The sequence below is a fragment of the Protopterus annectens genome, chromosome 3.part0 (assembly GCF_019279795.1).
Source record: "Protopterus annectens isolate FY-2018-M chromosome 3.part0, PAN1.0, whole genome shotgun sequence".
Classification (NCBI taxonomy): Eukaryota; Metazoa; Chordata; order Ceratodontiformes; family Protopteridae; genus Protopterus; species Protopterus annectens.
In genome coordinates, this window is record NC_056731.1 from 255,512,760 (window position 1) to 255,531,043 (window position 18,284).

Consider the following 18,284-nt stretch of genomic DNA (forward strand, 5'->3'; position numbering starts at 1 on the left):
GACCCTTCCTTCCTCTTTTCCTGCCTGGCTTCACTAGTGCAAGGGTCACAATTTAAGCTTTTGTCACTTGAGTCACAGTAACTGCTCCATCTCCCTGTACCATAGAGTGAGGCAAATAAAAACAAAGTTTCTAGAAATAATCAGAACTGGGCTGGTCTGTGAGCAATGCTGCTTTTCTGGAGAGGCCTGAGACGATCATGATGGTGATGGTGATGATGATGATGATTATTACTGCTGAGCTTTTTGAGGAAGTTCAAGAGTTTTATATGGTTTTGAGGAAACACATTGTATCACGGTATGAGAATTAAGTGGTGAAGGGACTCAAAAGGTGTTTGGAAATCCATGAAAGAAGAAAGGAATAGTATGGGTTGAGAATGCATAAATTAGTTTCACAATTGTTATGCACATTTTGGCCCCCCCAGTTCAGATTCACATCAGGATGCAGCACAGCCAGCCCGATGTCTGCAATGATACAGATATTGGAGAAAAATCTGGAAATGAAGAAAGTGTCCAACTGGTTATTCCTAGACTTGAAGAAGACATATGGCATGTGCCAAGAAAGCAGACTTGGGCAGTACTGCAATAGCTCAAAGTACTGGAAACATTAGAAGAATTAGTGCAAGATATGTGCAAGGACCCACTGCTACAAGTATAAACAGTGTTTAAACTCACAGTGAGGTTGCAGGTGGAACTAGTGGTGCATTAGGGCAAAGCTCTGAGCCCACTACTGTAAATACTGCTGATGGACTACATTAGTTAACAGGTCAGAGGGACAGAAGAATGCCATTGAAGCTGAAAAGTAAGTTATACAAAACAGTGGTATGACCTATTCTACTGAAAGGTACAGAAACCCGAGGAGTAAAGCCAGAGCAGTTGAGTAAGCTTGAGGTGATGGAAATGAATTGCCTGAGACAGATGAAGAAATGAGAACGTCAGAGCAGAACCCCAAATTGTCTCAGAAGATCAAAGAAAACAGATTACAGTGCGTTTAGTCATTTATGCAAGAAAGCCGAAATCAACTGGGTAAAGAAGATTTGAGAGAGGAAGAAGTCAAGAGGAAATGAGAATGTGCAAGCAAGTTGTTATACAAACTCTGTATGAGAAGAGCTGTGAGAGCTGGGCATTACTTTCAAAAAGGGGATGAGAGTGGCACTGAAACAAGAGATGAGGCAGCAGTTGGCAAGGCACCCTGACAACGTGTAGAAAACCAGAAAACGAGAAAAAGGAAGCGGTGATGTCAATAACGATGGTGGCAGTGGCAGTGCCGACTACAGCACCTCCCAAAGATGCTGCTATGTGGGGAGTCCTTAACTTACAAAGATAAATATGCATTTCTTCTGTTTATTTTGTTTTATAAATGTGCTAATCATGTGATTATTAAGACTTTAGAGGAATGGAAGTTTAATAATTGTGCACTTCAATGGATAGTGTATTAGTTAAAGGATGAGGAAGCAAGAATTTGCAATCAAGGGAGTAAGTCTAAAGAATTTAAATCAACAATGGGCGTTCCTCAAGGATCTCTAATTGGCTTTTTATTTCATGTCTACATGTCCTTATTCCTGGTATCGGATAGATCCTGGGTTGGAACATCTGCAGATGATGCAAAGATTCCAGGAATTATTGCTTCTGTAGGGTATCAGAGATTCAAAAATTAATATTTAGGCAGCCTGTATGTATGAGAACAGCAGAACAAGATCCATTTGGGAAGACATAAAGCAAGGTACACTAATAGTCCGAATAGTACAATAATTGATGAGTGTCAATTGTTTGACTATTTAGGTATTGTAATGGACTGTAATTTAGTTCCGAAGGACAAGTGAATAAGATTCTGAGGAATGCATATAACATGGTTAGAATGCTGTTAAGACCAGTATCCTCAAGGAATGTTGATGTAGTGCTCCCTATTTATAAAACTGTCGTTAGACCATTAATGGAGTAAGGAACTTCCTTCTCTATGCATTTTATAGTGGATGTCAGTAGGCTGGAAAAGGTGCAACAATATTTTACTAAACACATTAAAGGAAAGTCTGTTTTAAACTGTGAAGATGGATTAAGGAAACTGAAAGTGTTTTCTGTATTTTATAGGCAGAAGAGGGGAAATTTAACTTGGATGTTCACATGTTTAAAAGATGGAGAAATTGGATGACTCTTAAGAATATCATTTCTACTGCAGGATAAGGGTAAAAAGAATAACTGATCATTTGTGAAACTATGATAGGAAGGGTGTTTTCAGATTAGAGCTGGGCAGAGATGGACTGTATTGCCATTATGAATTAGACATTTCAAGCATTTTGAGCAATTTAAAAGTAAGTTAGACCTATGAAATCGGGATAGGATTTATTGGATAATGTCTTCTTGGAGGAAGGCCTATAATGAATGATCTCTGTTGAGGTCTAGGGCCTATTTTAAACACTGAAACCTTGAATGGTAGAACATTTATACTCCTGGACCATTACAGGCTCAGTCTGTGAGAAATATAATCAAAGAAACAATAAACTCGAATCAACATCAGTGCAACAGTGCTAATATAAGAGGTATCTTGCAGAGAAGTGTAAGTCATGCTGGTATGTAGCATCAACAAACACAATCATGAGCAGACATGATACAAAAATTCAAATAGTCAAACAGTTACGAAGATTAGATGTACACTGTCTTAACATAATATAATAAAATTTTTCTGTGGAGAAAAAAAATACAAGGAACAGAGTATATACAATTGTTTGGATGAAGATACAATTGTCAGGGTGACGAAGATCGACAGTGATGCATGAGTCAAATGTGGAGGAAGAGAAAAGTGGGAGACAAAAAAAGAGAAAATTTAAAAATTAAAAATTAAAAAAAAAAAATGGAGCAGGAGGATTGAGATAGGTGGAGGTGGGCAGAGGTCCCTTACATAATAGCTATCTCCTACCCAGGTTCAGGAGATCCAGAAAGTAGTACAGGAATTTAGGGAAGCACCATGTAGACACATGACCCCAGTAGCCCATGAAACAGGACCATTAGAAGATCCTGAGTGAATTAAGCAGATCCTAAGAGATAAACTGCATGAGGGGGCCTGGGGTAATCTAGGACGTCAATAATCTGCTTTTGTTTTAACATGTTTTATGACAAGATTTAAGCTAATAAATAAATATACAACCTTATTTTCAATATACAGTAAGAACATATATTCCTGATATCTAATAAAATAAGAAATCTTAACAGGTCTATATTATGAGATCGAATAACCCTTTACGCGAATACCTAAACGTCGACCCCTATACCACGGATCGTGAAAATCCCGAATGCACTAAACCGTAAAAAATAAAATATTGAACTATCATAGTCGGCCAACCCCACCACCCACTACATAGTACCTACCCAAACAAAATAAATAAACCACATACATACAATAACCAAACCCTACTTCTAACCTAAAGTAAAACACCAAAACCCTACTTCTAACCCTACACTAAACCCCATATACACAACTAACTATGCACTATCCTTAACCCCTCCCTAAGTCTAAGGTCCGTAACTACCATACACTTCCCCTACAGACATACACCCAAACAAAATAAATAATCCACATACATACATTTAACAAAACCCTACTTCCAACACTACACTAAGCACTACATACACAACTATCTATGCACTATCCTTAACCCTTCCCTAACCCTAAGGTCCGTAACTACTGCACACTTCCCCTACAGACACGCACCCAAACAAAATAAATAATACACATACATACACTTAAAAAAAACCCTACATCTAACACTACACTAAATCTTGCATACATTACCTATCTATGCACTTACCTTAACCCAAATGCTAACCATAAAGTCCTATCTACCTTACGGAGCTATACTATAGACGGCCCAACCAAAACAAATCGACATTTCAGAATTCATGGTTTTGGACGTTCGAGGTTCATGTACTTCGCGCAATATGGGTCAATGCATTCGTATTCCCATAAATGAGTTTTCAATCTCGTAATAGGAACCCAATCTTAACTCCATCAGGGAGGCTAGTGGATAGAGGGGAAGGTGATAATTATGGGACAGGGCATCTAGTGGCCATAACATAATGGTCCAGTTTAAGCCCTGCAAAAACTGGGCCCTGCAATTGCTGAGGCCGGCCATGTTTATAGTTTTATTTTATGGATAGCAGACCTTTTTTTCTTGACTATAATTTACTGTGTATGATCTATATGAATATGCATATAATTGCTCCATATCTGAATCTTGTTATTTAATTATTTTAACTTATTTTTCATTTTTTGTACTGGTCACATAAAGGGGTTTCCTTTATACACATCTATTAATAATTGATTTGCACTGAAGAGACTGTTTTTAATGAAACTGGTCTGCAGATTGTTCTGTTGAATCAGTAAATTATTATAGGCAAGAATCGTGCTGTGCTCAAGTCTTTATTTGTTGATATATGCACCTGATTTAATGGTATGATATTGTTTTATGTGTTTCTTCACTGTTCCATCTGTGTGTACTGATACACAGTATTAGAATGGATTATTGAGCAGGCATACATGTTTGAAGCCAATATGCCTGTGTGACAGTTGTGTGAGTAGGTTTCACTGTGCATGTTTTGTGATACTTTGAGACCCATATCCATTATGACCCCTCTAACATGCCTTGTGCTGTCCTTTCACTTTTGGTTAGATATTCCATTGGTACAGTCATGTCATGTGTATTGCAGGGAATAGCATGTGTGAAAATTGCCATAGTATTTGTTTCTCATATTCACATGAGCAATGATTCAGCTGCACCCTAATGCTGTGCCTTTATGTGCCCTCTCCAGGTTCTTGCTCTATTATACAATGATTTGTGATGGTATGTTTTGCCATGCCTCTGTATACGAATCTTGATGTGGTAGATTATTGCGGAATGTGTTTGCATATAGTTGTTCCAGTATATTTACGAGTGTTGTGGTTCTTTATGCAATGCACATCTGGTATGCTCCATTTCTCCGCAGTCAGCGTTATTTCCCATCCATGATTCAGACAGATATATGACATGTGGGTTTCTTGCATCTTCCTTATATCTCTCTGAATGGTTACAAGACTTTTTAGTAGACTATACTTCCTACAAACTCATCTGGTGTGAACCTCACCTTAAAAGATAAATATAAATGAAAAGTCACTAATTTTACAGACAATTTCAACAGAAGTACAATTATCTTGTTTAGTTTTAAATATCTGTGCTAAAATAAATGCACAGAATAGTGATCAGATCATAGTGAAGGCCATTTCTCTGAATCTGATGATCATACCCAGATAACAATCTTTCACCCTTCATGTGAGGCAACTGCACTCCAAAAACCTCTACTGACTCACTTTAATTACTGATACAATTACACTATTCAAGAATTCACCCAGTAAAACAGATAAGAATAGTGGATGTACACATTATCACATTATATATATATATATATATATATATATATATATATATATATATATAACTTTTTTTTGGAGAAAATAATGTGCTGCAAACAATTTAAGATGGAGGAAGTCATAAGCAGCAGAACATTGAGACAGAATGGAAAGAGCTGAATAGGTTAACAGTTTCAAGTATCTGGGACATGTGGATATCAGTATTCAGGGAACAAAATCAGACATTTTTTTCACAGAAAACAACCATTTGCCTTCTTTTTTCAGTGAGCTTAGAACAGGCATGCATCACTTTAAAAATGTTGTGCTCAGATTTCTGTGATTTTGGCCTTTTGTATTTCTAAAAAATTCTTTGTATTTGATGACAACAGGAGAAGAGATTTTTAGGCATATTTTCCAGTTACCTATGATATAAAATGAATACCTGACTGAAGTGATACTTATTGTTTTGATTTCTGTGCAGAGGTGTGGCTGGGACAATTAGCATCCAAGGCAATCCCCCAAATGGTGCCAAAGTTGATAAGCAAACAAAATAAACAAACAAACAAACAAATAAATAAATAAATACATAAAAAAGCCTACAGCTCTAGGTGTGTCTGCCTGTGTTCATATATGTTTGTCTGTGGGCATTTCTACTTTCACATTTGATGCATATGGAATATTGTTTTGCTAGACTTGCATTGGCAGCTTTAAGCAAGACTGATGAAGTAACAATAATCTACTGGTATGTGTGTGTGTGTGTGTGTGTGTGTGTGTGTGTGTGTGTGTGTGTCTGTGTGCAAGTGCATGTACAGGAGTATGTTTCTTCACACTTATGTTTGCATGTATGCTTATGTGTGTGTGTGTGTGTGTGTGTGTGTGTGTGTGTGTGTGTGTGTGTGTCTGTGTGCACGCACTGGGGTGGGGGGCTTTGTGTGTGTGTCTGTGTGTGTGCATGCGTGTTGGGGGGTTTGTGTGTGTGTGCGTGTGTGTGCGTGTGTGTGTGTGTGTGTGTGTGTGTGTGTGTGTGTGTGTGTGTGTGTGTGTGTGTGTGTGTTAAATTGGTGGCTTTGAGATCACAAACACTATTTCCATAGCACTACAATAGACTCACTCCTGAGAACATTATATGCCATATCTCTAAATTTCATCTGCATACAGTAATGTAGCAGCTGACCAGACTGTATACATACAGTGAATTGTTACTGCATATATTTTGCCTGACAAGCATCACCCACTCACACTGTCCATGTCAGCATGTTTACACTGACTACAAAAGATCTACCAACTGCCTTACTTATCATGCCATTAATAATATGCCATTTACAATATTGAACCTTAATGCAATCCATACTAACTCTGTTTAGAGCCTTGCTTCACTGTGCTGGTCAAAATAATTTTGTGCCAACATTGCTGTGTTGTATTGCATGTATTAGGCATATTATCTCACTTTCTCTATTGTACTAGCTATAGGAAGTCTGTTGCTGACCTTTCATAGTCTACAGTCATAGCAAGATGGTGAGTCGAAGTACATTGATAACTTTTCTCCATCTGTTGTCCATGATAATTCAAAACTGATGTTCAGTCTGAAGCCATTGTACTTTTGCTACTAAAATTCTTATTCAGCCTCCCCATGGCAATGTGTGCTGCAAGTATATGTAAGAAATGCAAGCATGTAACAAGAAACATACACTAGTCAGGCGTGTTTCAAACTGACAGCAATATGCAAGACAGTGCACATACATGTAAACATCAAGTGAGATAACAGTGATCTTATAATGCCTGCCATAATTCACATGCTCTTAGTACCTTTCACACATGTGATGTCCTTGTAATGAAATGCTAAGCACAGACCCTACTCAGTGCATTAATAATTATCTGGAGTGTGGATGTATGCTTATAAATTGCACATAATAAATCTTTTTAATACATTCCCTGCCCTGCTGACCAGCAGCTATTTATTTTATTTTGATTGTATTTGTTTTCCAGGGTAGAGCACTGATCTCTATGGATCTTTTTCAAATTCACTCTGAGAGCGGTGTCTGGTTAAGTGACTATGTCAGAGTCGCACAGTTAGGTAACAGAGGCTGTGGGAACCAAACCTTGCACCACTGGAGTGCAGGAAATAGCTCATTAACAGCTCCTTATTCCTACTTATTTCAACTGATCTCCCATGGCTTCTGCTCCTTCTTGATATCACTTGGTAGGATAGAAGGGGATTCAGAATGGTGTTTTACATTGGTATTAGCCCCCAGCTAAGGCCAGTACTGGCAGGTAAGGAGAAGAGCTTTGGAGTGGGGCTAGCAGTTTGCAGATTTATATACAATGATGACAGTTTTTTTTCTAAGCCTTACCCCTTCCCAGGTTGCTGACATCTCTAGAATAGTCTGAATGAGCCATGAGGTGTAGCTTGTGAGGATGTGCCCACCCTGGGACCCAGGGCAGCCATGCTTCCTTGACCCACTCACAAGTCCAAGTCCAGTGATACTCTCCAAGTCTGGCCTCAGGACTCTGGAGAGATCCACCAAGCACATTTCCTCTCCCCAGGATGAGCACATCATTCATCCCCCCACCAACCCTGTCAAGCAAACTAGATACTAATCAAATTGAACAAACTGTACATTATAAATTTGCATAGCCCACGAAAATTATATTAAACAATGTGTGCAAGGTTCCACTGCACAGTACAGTGGCCTATGTGGATATAATAATCCCTTACAGACAGGGTAATGTTAGCATACACGTGGGGTGCCATTTCACAGACCATGGCAGTGTTGTTCACATGATAAAGATCATTTGTCATGTTCATGCAGGCCATTGTCATTACATATAAAAAAGACAACCTAAGTCAGCCCTGTTACCATAGACTTACTGTGGGCAGTGTTATAGTTGTGTAGACTGTTGGATGGCATTTTTATGTGCGTTTATTTGACTGCATGCCATTGCAGGTAACGTTTGTCCCTGAATGTACTTGCAATTCTGTGTCTTTTTGACTAGTAAACTGCATTATGTTTTGACCTTGTGACCTACTTCATTTTAAGAGTATTAACTGAAAATGTTTTAGAAACATTTTTGACTTATGCTTAATCCATGGCAACTTGTCACGTTCATAGGTTCGTAGCTTCATAGGTGCATACTAGACTAACAACCACTAGGGCCCTTATAAGCCTAGCCATGCAACCCAAATGGGACCCATAAAGGTGAATTATACAGGGGTGATTCACTGACTACCCCTGTCCATCACAGACAGACAGATAGACCAGGGGTGAATTTCTGATTACCCATCTATTGGTCCACATTGCATTTAAATAAGGATAGGGAGGAACTCTGCTTCACATGCATGGGGAGCCCGTTCCAATGAACAGGGGAAATGTATCTGTCTCGCGAACATGTCCAATCTATGTAGCAAGTAAAATCTAGGTATTTGAAGCTAGTAGCTCTGATGCTGGTTGTTTTCTGGATGACAAAAAGGTTAATCAAAACAAGGTCCAGGGATGCCTTGTATGCCAGGCAAATATCACTTCTCAGAAGTTTGTATGATACCAAGTAAAAAGACAGGGCTTTGAGGTGATCAGCTTAGGACACTGTGTTTACTCCCTGTATTCATTTTGCAAGGAACCTTTGTGGACATTCCAGATACTGCACGTGTCTGGTCAGGTACATACCAAAGGGGGCATTACACTTAATGATGGGTCTAATAAGGGGCATGTACAGTGGTATGATGGCCTCGCTGGACCTATATGCCATGCCTTGGTTATAAGTTGAGTAGTACAGAATGATTTTATTACTACCTTGGACACATGTTGGTCTAAGGCTAGGTTATTATCTGCATGGGTTCCCAGAACCCTGACTAGTGAATCAACTTTTAGGAGTGTCTTATTGATGACATAGTTACCCAGGGTGGCTGACTTCCTAAAATGTACTATAATGCATTCCTTGGTATTGACTGTAAAGACATGGCTTTGGTAGAAAGTGTCTGTCTTAGACCTTCTTGAAGGGTGTTCTCATCTTGGAAGGATTCAATGACTTCTCCCAGTTTACAATCATCTGCAAATTTGGTTAGCCAGAGACCTTTGACACTGGTTTTGACATCTCAAAAGTAGATACCAAAGAGGAGTGGGCCTAGCACAGAGATCTGGCAGACTCCACTGGTGACTAGCCACTTTGTGGAGATGGCCTCACAGATTCTAACCTCCTGGGTCCTATTAGTGAGACAACTAGCTGTCCAGCATGTTATAAAGGGGTTTATACATAGTTCCATAAGTTTGTTGACAATACCTGAGCGTGCTATTGTATCAAATGCTTTACCCAGAACTAGGTGGGCAGTATGTACCTCTTACCTCTCATCCATTGCCTTAGTGACCTTTTCAAAGAAGTCCACCAGATTCAGTAAGCATGACCTTACTTTGACAAAGCCAAACTGGGATGGATCCAGTGTCTGGAGGTCTCCTATGCCCTTGTTGATAATTTCCATGATATTTTTTCCATGGCTTTGCAAAAAAGACTAGTCAGACTAATGGGCCTGTAGTTTCAAGGATCTGTTAAAAGCCCTCCATTATGAAGGGGGGAAGGTTACAGTCCTCCATTCATGTGGCAGAAAGACTGTTTTAAGAGTGTAGTTAAATAATGACTCCAGGGGTCCTGATAAGTCATATTTTAGACTATTCAGGAGGCATCCTGGGATAAAATCAGGGGCCATTGAGGCCATGTTCTTGGCTTTAGCGAGCACAGCCAGTACATGATAGTTATAGTCGCAGGTGTTTTTTTGGGGAGTGGTTGGAGGCGAGAGGCAGGTAAAGTTGGAACTGAATTTGTCTGCTAACAGGTTCGCTATATCTTCAGGCTTGGTGAATGTAGCACCATTAATGATAAGTTCAGCATATTACTGTGTGCTGCCGTTGAGGTTTCTGACATAATGGAAGAAGGTATTATGTTTATCTTTCACCTGGGAGGCTATCTTAACCTCAAAGCTGGCTTTTCTTGAACTAATTAGTCCTCTAAGTTGCCTATTTAGTTTGATGAGAGTTTTTATCTTATGGAATTATTCTTCCTGATTTCTGCCATAATTTGTTTCCTTTTGTTATATATTCTGTTTAATTTGTGATGTGACCAGAGCTGTTTATTTCTGGGGCTAGTTCTGGGCTAATTCTGGTAGGCACATCAGCCTCTATGCAGCCATTTACATGGTTGTACATTTTTTTTGGAGCAATTCAGCATACACTGCTATATTGTCAGGGTTTGGATGAGCACTGAAGTTTGACAAACCGTCACTTAATAAAAGGTAATTTACCTTGAAATAGTTCTTAACTGTTACATGTTTTAATGGGATTACAAAGCTGATTTTGATTTCTAAGGAGACAGCTTTATGATTGGACCTTTCCAAGCAGGACAAGACAATGGGGGAGGATGCAGCATTCTTCTATATTTGTGAGTATGAGATCCAATATGTTGTAGCCGCTAGTGGGAGTATTCACTATTTGGTCAAGGGTGTTTGTATTTACAAAATCTAGAAATCTCTGTGACTGTAGATTTGGGGCTGTGTAGGCTTCCCAGTCTGTAGAGGGGCAATTAAAGTCTCTCATGCATAGGGTGTTAGGTTGGAAGTGTCTCCAGTAGTTCCAATTATGCATTATGAACTTCTTGGGACATGGAAGGTGACCTGTAGCTGACTATGAGTAGGATATGGTACTGGATTTTGTCTGTGTTGATCTGCACATGGAGTAATTTCAGGATGTCATCCTGTCTGACCACCCTAGCGGCATGCTTGTTATTGATGTGTATTCAGACACCTCTACCTTTAGCCCTTGCTTGTAAAGCTACTTGTCTAAAAATGTGGAAGGTACTGAAACCTTCCTCTGCCAAGGTACTCTGCCTCTTTGAACCATATCTTGGTAACTGCACAGATGTCTATATTCTCAAGTGTGAGGAGTGCTTGGAGGGAGTATAGTATTTTATTTAGGCTTCTGGCATTCAGCAGTGACACATTGAGGTGCAGTTGAGCTGATTTTGCTATGTCGGTAGGTTTGTCAATGTAGCACTGCAAAAGAAAAGGTACTATGTGGTGAATAAACTTTCAGCTAGTATTTGAAAGCCAACAGGGGAAAGATGCAGATCATCCTTGGCAAAGTAACATGGTCTATTAACCATGTCCTCCCAAGATGACAAATATTGGATCCCCTTAGAGTGACACCAGAAGAACAGCCAGTTGTTGAAATAAATCATTGTTTTGCTCATACTATGGCTTCATCCTCAGTGCTGGTAATATGCTGCTCAGTGCTAGGCTCATATCGGCATGAGACACATAATCATAGCTCCACAATGTCTCTCTTCATATAGACCAAGTAGGTACATCTCAGGTCAATTACACCTATATGGACTATGATGGAATCATGATGGTACCTGGCAGATCCTGGCTCCATACAAGCAACTAACAGGTATCTTCCTCTTGTTCAGCCTGGTTAGAGGGGCATCAGTATATCTTACAATGGAGTGACCTATAATGAGAGTCCTGGGAAGTGTGTTTGCTTGCCTTAGGGACATAGTGTTTGGGGCACCACTGAGAGTGACAGTATGTGTGCAGCTAGGTGTTGTTTTTTGTGATTGTTTTTGGTTTTGCTGAGGCATAGTTTAACAACGGGCAGTCTAGGCGATCTTTGTTGTTTAGGAAAATTGTTTTTAAGTGCATCAGTGCACAATAGTCTACATTTGTGTTTTGTGCAATGTGAAGTGGGTGTTGTGTGGGTATTTGATAACCTGATGTGAGCTTGAATGTGAGACTTTAGACACACTGTCACTGTGTACATACACATCTGACATAAGGTGTCTGCTTCTTTAAGGATTAAGTGGTCTTTGTTAAACATAAGACAATTGCTACATTGTCTCAGGATGCCCATATCCAGTAAGCTGGCTATGGAGAAGTTAGAAAATTGCATGTCCATACTGTCCAGTCCTTTGACTGGTGAGCTACAAGGCGGTAGTGCATTGGGGTTAAAAGGTTATTAAGGGTGCCATTTAGGTGCAGACTAATAAGAGTGCTTTATTGAGGCAGATTATGCTAAACAGTACTAAATACCACTAAGTACCACTAACTTTAATGCTTACACAATACTGAATTCTACTACATTTATAGGTATTGCCACTTGACGCCCAGCTAGCTGCTCTAAGCTTGTTGGTGCTCAAGATAATTGTTCTGTTTGCTGCTTTACAGAGTGCAGTTTTTTTGGACCATTCTACAGGTAAAATTTGCTTTCTAGGTGTTTCCTACTGTACAGGGCACAGCTAACCCATGCAAAATTGATTAGATGGAATATCTAGCAGAAAATATTTAATTTTTTTTTCTTTCTTTCATACATCAAAAATTGGTAGGTTGAGCACCTGCCTGTATGCTGACCTGGGTCAATAAATGGGGACTAAGCATTAGAAGTGTGACTCACTAATCTGATTTTATTTGTGTGGCTGGCAAGATGGACATCCAGATTGCTAAGAGATGAATATATTTTTCTCAATCTTTTCTTTTTTTTTGTTTCTGCCCGGGCAAATATAAATTAAATCACTGGCCATGAAATCTACTTTTTGTCAGCATAAACTTGAATGGTACTCAAAATGTCAGGGAAAGGTTAGTAGCTTCTTATAATAACCGTTAAAGAACATTGAGAGGTTTAGTGTTATGTTTTTAGTACTTTCTGCCTTTAATGTGCATGTGTATATATATATATATATATATATATATATATATATATATATATATATATATATATATATATATATATATATATATATATATTTATATTTATATATATACATATATATATATATATATATATGATCACTACTAAATCCCAAATACTCACTATACTGATGACCGGAATCCCGAGACTAATATCACGAAACCCGGCAATACTGAAAACTCAAAATCACGAACCACATAATACTGAAGATCATATCCCCACACAAAAACACATGAAAGATATCTGCAATGGCCTGGTCATATAAAAGGTGTACTATAACTTTAATGCGCTGTACAACAGCTAACATCATCATCATGTCTGACGACTGTTGCGAAGCGCCCGTTATTCTGGGACAACTGCATCCTAGAGTGCAATCTCAGAAGACTAAGTAGGTTCTAATTATAGAAGGATATAGCTACCATTTAGAAAAAAAGCAGAGAGTAGAAGGTATTGGTACTGCAAACTTAAATGTAGCAGCAGTTGCAGAGGGAGAACAGTTACAGAATCACTTTTGGAAGGTGAGGAGTTATTGAAATCAATGCCTCATAACCATGTAGGTAACCCTTTTAAAGTTGAGAAATATAATGTGTGGGGTGCCCTCAAGCAGAAAGCATCCTTATCAAGAGACACACCGTGTATGTTAGTTGACGATGCTATGGCGTCCATTTCCCTCCAATGTGTGGCCAGTTTACCCACTGCAGCAAATCAGGAGGGTTCGCTGTAAAGTAAATCAGGAAACACGCATACCGCATTTAACTCTAGAAACACTGCAGATGAGTATATTTCCATTTCAGTCAGGTATATTTATTGAAAAACATGTATCGGATCCTACATCTGAAATACTGTGATGGTATTCAGTACGATAAGTAATCTGCATGATCTCAGTGTAGCAACTATCTGGCTGATGGACGGGACACACTTTTGTAAAGGGGTACTTTGCCAGCAGTTGTATAGTATACATGGGATTATGAAGTATGCTGGCTTTAGTAAACGTGTTCCACTTATGTATTGCTTAATGTCCAAGAAATCACTCAAAGCATATAATTTGATGTGGCATTGTATTCTGTACTTGTTTTTGGTACATGAATTTAATCTATCACTGGAGTTTGTTCTCTGTGATTTTGAGGTCGCTGCCATAAAGTGTATAAGACTTAATTTCAGTACAATTAAAGCAAAGGGATGCCTTTTCCATTTCGGTCAGAACATATGGCAGAAGGTGCAACAGCTCAGATTAGGCTCACTGTATAATAGTTCCCATGTGTTTCAGATGGCAGTGAAGTCATTAGTGGGTTTAGCGTTTTTATAATAATCTGATGTTATCCCTATGTTTAATCTGTTGAAAGATACATTTCCAGAAGAGGGGAAGGAAGTAGGTATTTCTCAGATTGGTATATGTTGGGACGAATGCAGAAGTTTGCCACAGGTCTGCTGCAATCAGTAGATTCCCTCTATTATTTCTCATTAACTTTTGGAACATCTCTGACCTAAATAGGTTGTTTTTGCCATGGACACAGAATTTGTTTAAGGCGTGGCATTGCCATTTAAAGTGTATTTTGGGCAACAGGGGAACTGATTTGTCTGTATTATTGATGGCCTTGTCTAGGGAGCAAAATCGTGTTGATGGATTGCATGAAAGGCTTGCTGCTAGATACCCGCCATCGCCAAAGCATAGAAAGCTCATAGAAAGACACAATCATTTCCAGCGTGTATTGGATAATCAGGGAGAGTATATGTGCATTGAATTTGTACAAGCAATTGCATGATTTTTAAAGATGTGATATGTCTAGTGCTGTTGTACCACTGTTCGGAAGGTGTTTGAACTATGGATGTGGACTATTTAAGTTTAGAGTACTTGTTATTCACTACATTTGTGTTTGGGGATTATGTTTCATCATGGCACAGATGTTCTTGCCTTAATTTGGAGTTTGGATGTGGTTTACAACTGTAGACTGTATTCTGGTCATGATTACAGTTTATTTATGCACGTTTGGGTGAATTTGATGAGGTTTTAGACTGTAATACATTATGGTGACATCGGCGGTATATGCAACAGTCGTCAGGGTAGTGGATTTCGGTATTTTGGGCTGTCGGTAAAATGTGGTTCGTGATTTTGAGTTTTCGGTATTGCCGGCTTTCGTGATATTAGTCTCGGGATTCCAGCTGTCAGCATTGTGAGTATTCGGGATTTAGTAGTGATCCTATATATATATATATATATATATATATATATATATATATATATATATATATATATATATATATATATATATATATATATATATACATATATATATATATATATATATATATATATATATGTGTGTGTGTGTGTGTGTGTGTGCGTGTGTGTAGATAGATGCAGATATGCAGTGCAGTTTGGAGTTACTGCATCTTTCTCAACTTAAGGAGATGTAGGGAGCTTGCTTCAAAACCTTTTTTTTTGTTTCTGATCCTGCTGGTATCGCTGTTTTGATTTGTGACCTCCTAAGGTTTTAGATGTTTTGCTTCACATAATCAGTTTTTAATTAAAGAAGACACTGTTTCTTCATAGTAAACTTCATTGATCATCTGCTGTGACACTTAAAAATAATACAGTTTTGAAGCTATTCATTTTAAGTCAAGGAAGCAAGAAGGCATACTTGTATCACTAAACAAAACATGGGGCTGGTTCAACTGGTAAACATAACGTTTTGGTTGGTAAAATGTAAAGTAGTAAATTATGTAAATACAGATGCACTTTATCTCTTAACCTCTGATGATCTGCATGCATCTAAGAAGTCATTATTTTATACTGATTTCTGTGTGTAACAGCCTAAAATGACAACTGAGTCTTGAAAGCTGATGAAATGCCACAGAAGGGGAAAGAGCTATTTTTTTTGTGGGAGAATATGGATTGTCATAAGGAAAAATGTATTTTGTGGCAAGCATTTTTTCTTGAGGTGTGATAACCATTAACATTCTTATGACTGTCAAAATGAAAAACGTCACTTGATGGCAATGATAACTGGCTAGGACTGAAAGGGAACAACAGAAGAAAGTACAATAGCAATATCTGTGGAGGAAGTCAGTACTTTGAAGCCAGACTACATAAAGAACAGTAACATCATCAGAATCCGGTCATACCTTAAAATGATACTAGGTTACTAAGATGCTTGGTAGATCTTTAGCTTCAGTTTCAAGACAGAATGATCATTGAAGTGTCTGTTCATTCTTGTTTGTATTACAGTACTTAAAACCTGCATAACATAACATTGTGCTTTATTGCTTTTCATTGGTAGTTAACTAGGTATACAACCACGTATCCAACTTCAACTACCCATTCAAATAAAGCAGCAGTCACGTGGGCAAAGTCAGATGAGGAGAAGGAATCATGGAAGAGATACTTACACGAACATGGGACTAACAATGCAGACTTAGATGGGACCAGTAACCTACACGCAGGTATGACCAACCCCAAGAAACAAAACCATAAAAAAAATAACTGAAAAAAAGTCTTGCTGTTGTTAATTTATCTAAATATTCTTTTAGTAATGCTGACCTTTGACTTTTAGATAAGAGGTTAACATTTTTTCCAATGACCGAGGGTAATCTTTATGATTCCCTAACAGAATTAAGACTTTTTGTCCAAAATTTAGATTTAAAATTACTAGATAAGAATGAGACAACAATGCTTGGTCGGCAGTTAAAAAGAACTTGTACATTTATTCCTCTTAACACACCTATTGTTAAGGCTTTCTATAATATGTGTGAACAGGAAATTTATAACATATATTTTGAATGTGAAAAGAAAATAATGTATAATTTAAGTCAAGATGAAAGAAGTGCCTTATATAATCTATGTACTATGGAAGATATAATAATTAATCAAGCTGATAAAGGCAGTAACATTGTTACAATGGATAGTGATAAGTATATTATTTGAATGCATGAGATTTTATTAGGCTCCACTACATGTAAGAAGTAGATAGGACTTTTATGAATGGTACAATTTATAGAGTTAAGTCTTGTCTATATGATTTATTGACAGTTAATTTAATTTCTCCTGAATTATATAACTATATGTACGTGGCTAATCCTATTACTCTGGTTATAAAAGGGTTGTCCAGGATCAATAAGAATGAAACCATGCCACACGAGACCTATAATCCCAGGTAGTCAATGGATAACTACAGCAATCTTGAAATATTTAGAAGTTCAGCTAGACAGCCTATTACATTATAGTGAGAACTATATTAATGATACAAATGATTTTCTGAATATCCTATATAGTTGGTCTCACAGTAATTCACTGAATGACACCATTCTAGCTACAATGGATATTAAGTTGTTATTTACTGTTATTCCTAATGAATAGTCTATTTTCTGTTTTTGGGGAGGAAGTCAGTACTTTGAAGCCAGACTACATAAAGAACATTAAAAAAAAAAAACCCCATCCCAAAAATTTTTCGGGAAAAATTTCGGGTTTCATTTAAACCCAAAAAAATGATTTTAAAAGGTTAAAAAAAAAAAAACCCAAAAAAAAAAAGGGATGGGGGCCCCTTTTTGGGGGGGGGGGGGGGGGGGGGGGGGGGGGGGGGGGGGGGGGGGGGGGGGGGGGGGGGGGGGGGGGGGGGGGGGGGGGGGGGGGGGGGGGGGGGGGGGGGGGGGGGGGGGGGGGGGGGGGGGGGGGGGGGGGGGGGGGGGGGGGGGGGGGGGGGGGGGGGGGGGGGGGGGGGGGGGGGGGGGGGGGGGGGGGGGGGGGGGGGGGGGGGGGGGGGGGGGGGGGGGGGGGGGGGGGGGGGGGGGGGGGGGGGGGGGGGGGGGGGGGGGGGGGGGGGGGGGGGGGGGGGGGGGGGGGGGGGGGGGGGGGGGGGGGGGGGGGGGGGGGGGGGGGGGGGGGGGGGGGGGGGGGGGGGGGGGGGGGGGGGGGGGGGGGGGGGGGGAGGGGGGGGGGGGGGGGGGGGGGGGGGGGGGGGGGGGGGGGGGGGGGGGGGGGGAGGGGGAGGGGGGGGGGGAGGGGGGGGGGGGGGGGGGGGGGGGGGGGGGGGGGGGGGGGGGGGGGGGTGGGGGGGGAGGGGGGGGGGGGGGGGGGGGGGGGGGGGGGGGGGGGGGGGGGGGGGGGGGGGCGGGGTGGGGGGGGGGGGAGGGGGGGGGGGGGGGGGGGGGGGGGGGGGGGGGGGGGGGGGGGGGGGGGGTAAAATTTAGTT

The 18,284-nt window shown here is 40.1% G+C and overlaps 1 long non-coding RNA gene across 1 annotated transcript in view; it reads left to right on the top strand.

The window, feature by feature from the left end:
• The first annotated feature begins 16,380 nt into the window (after window positions 1-16,380).
• The window catches only part of LOC122796334, a 635,752-nt gene continuing 633,848 nt past the window's right edge, over window positions 16,381-18,284 (top strand). The window contains exon 1 of the long non-coding RNA XR_006363963.1: window positions 16,381-16,539. This is a non-coding gene — a long non-coding RNA (uncharacterized LOC122796334). The remainder of the gene's footprint in view (window positions 16,540-18,284) is intronic.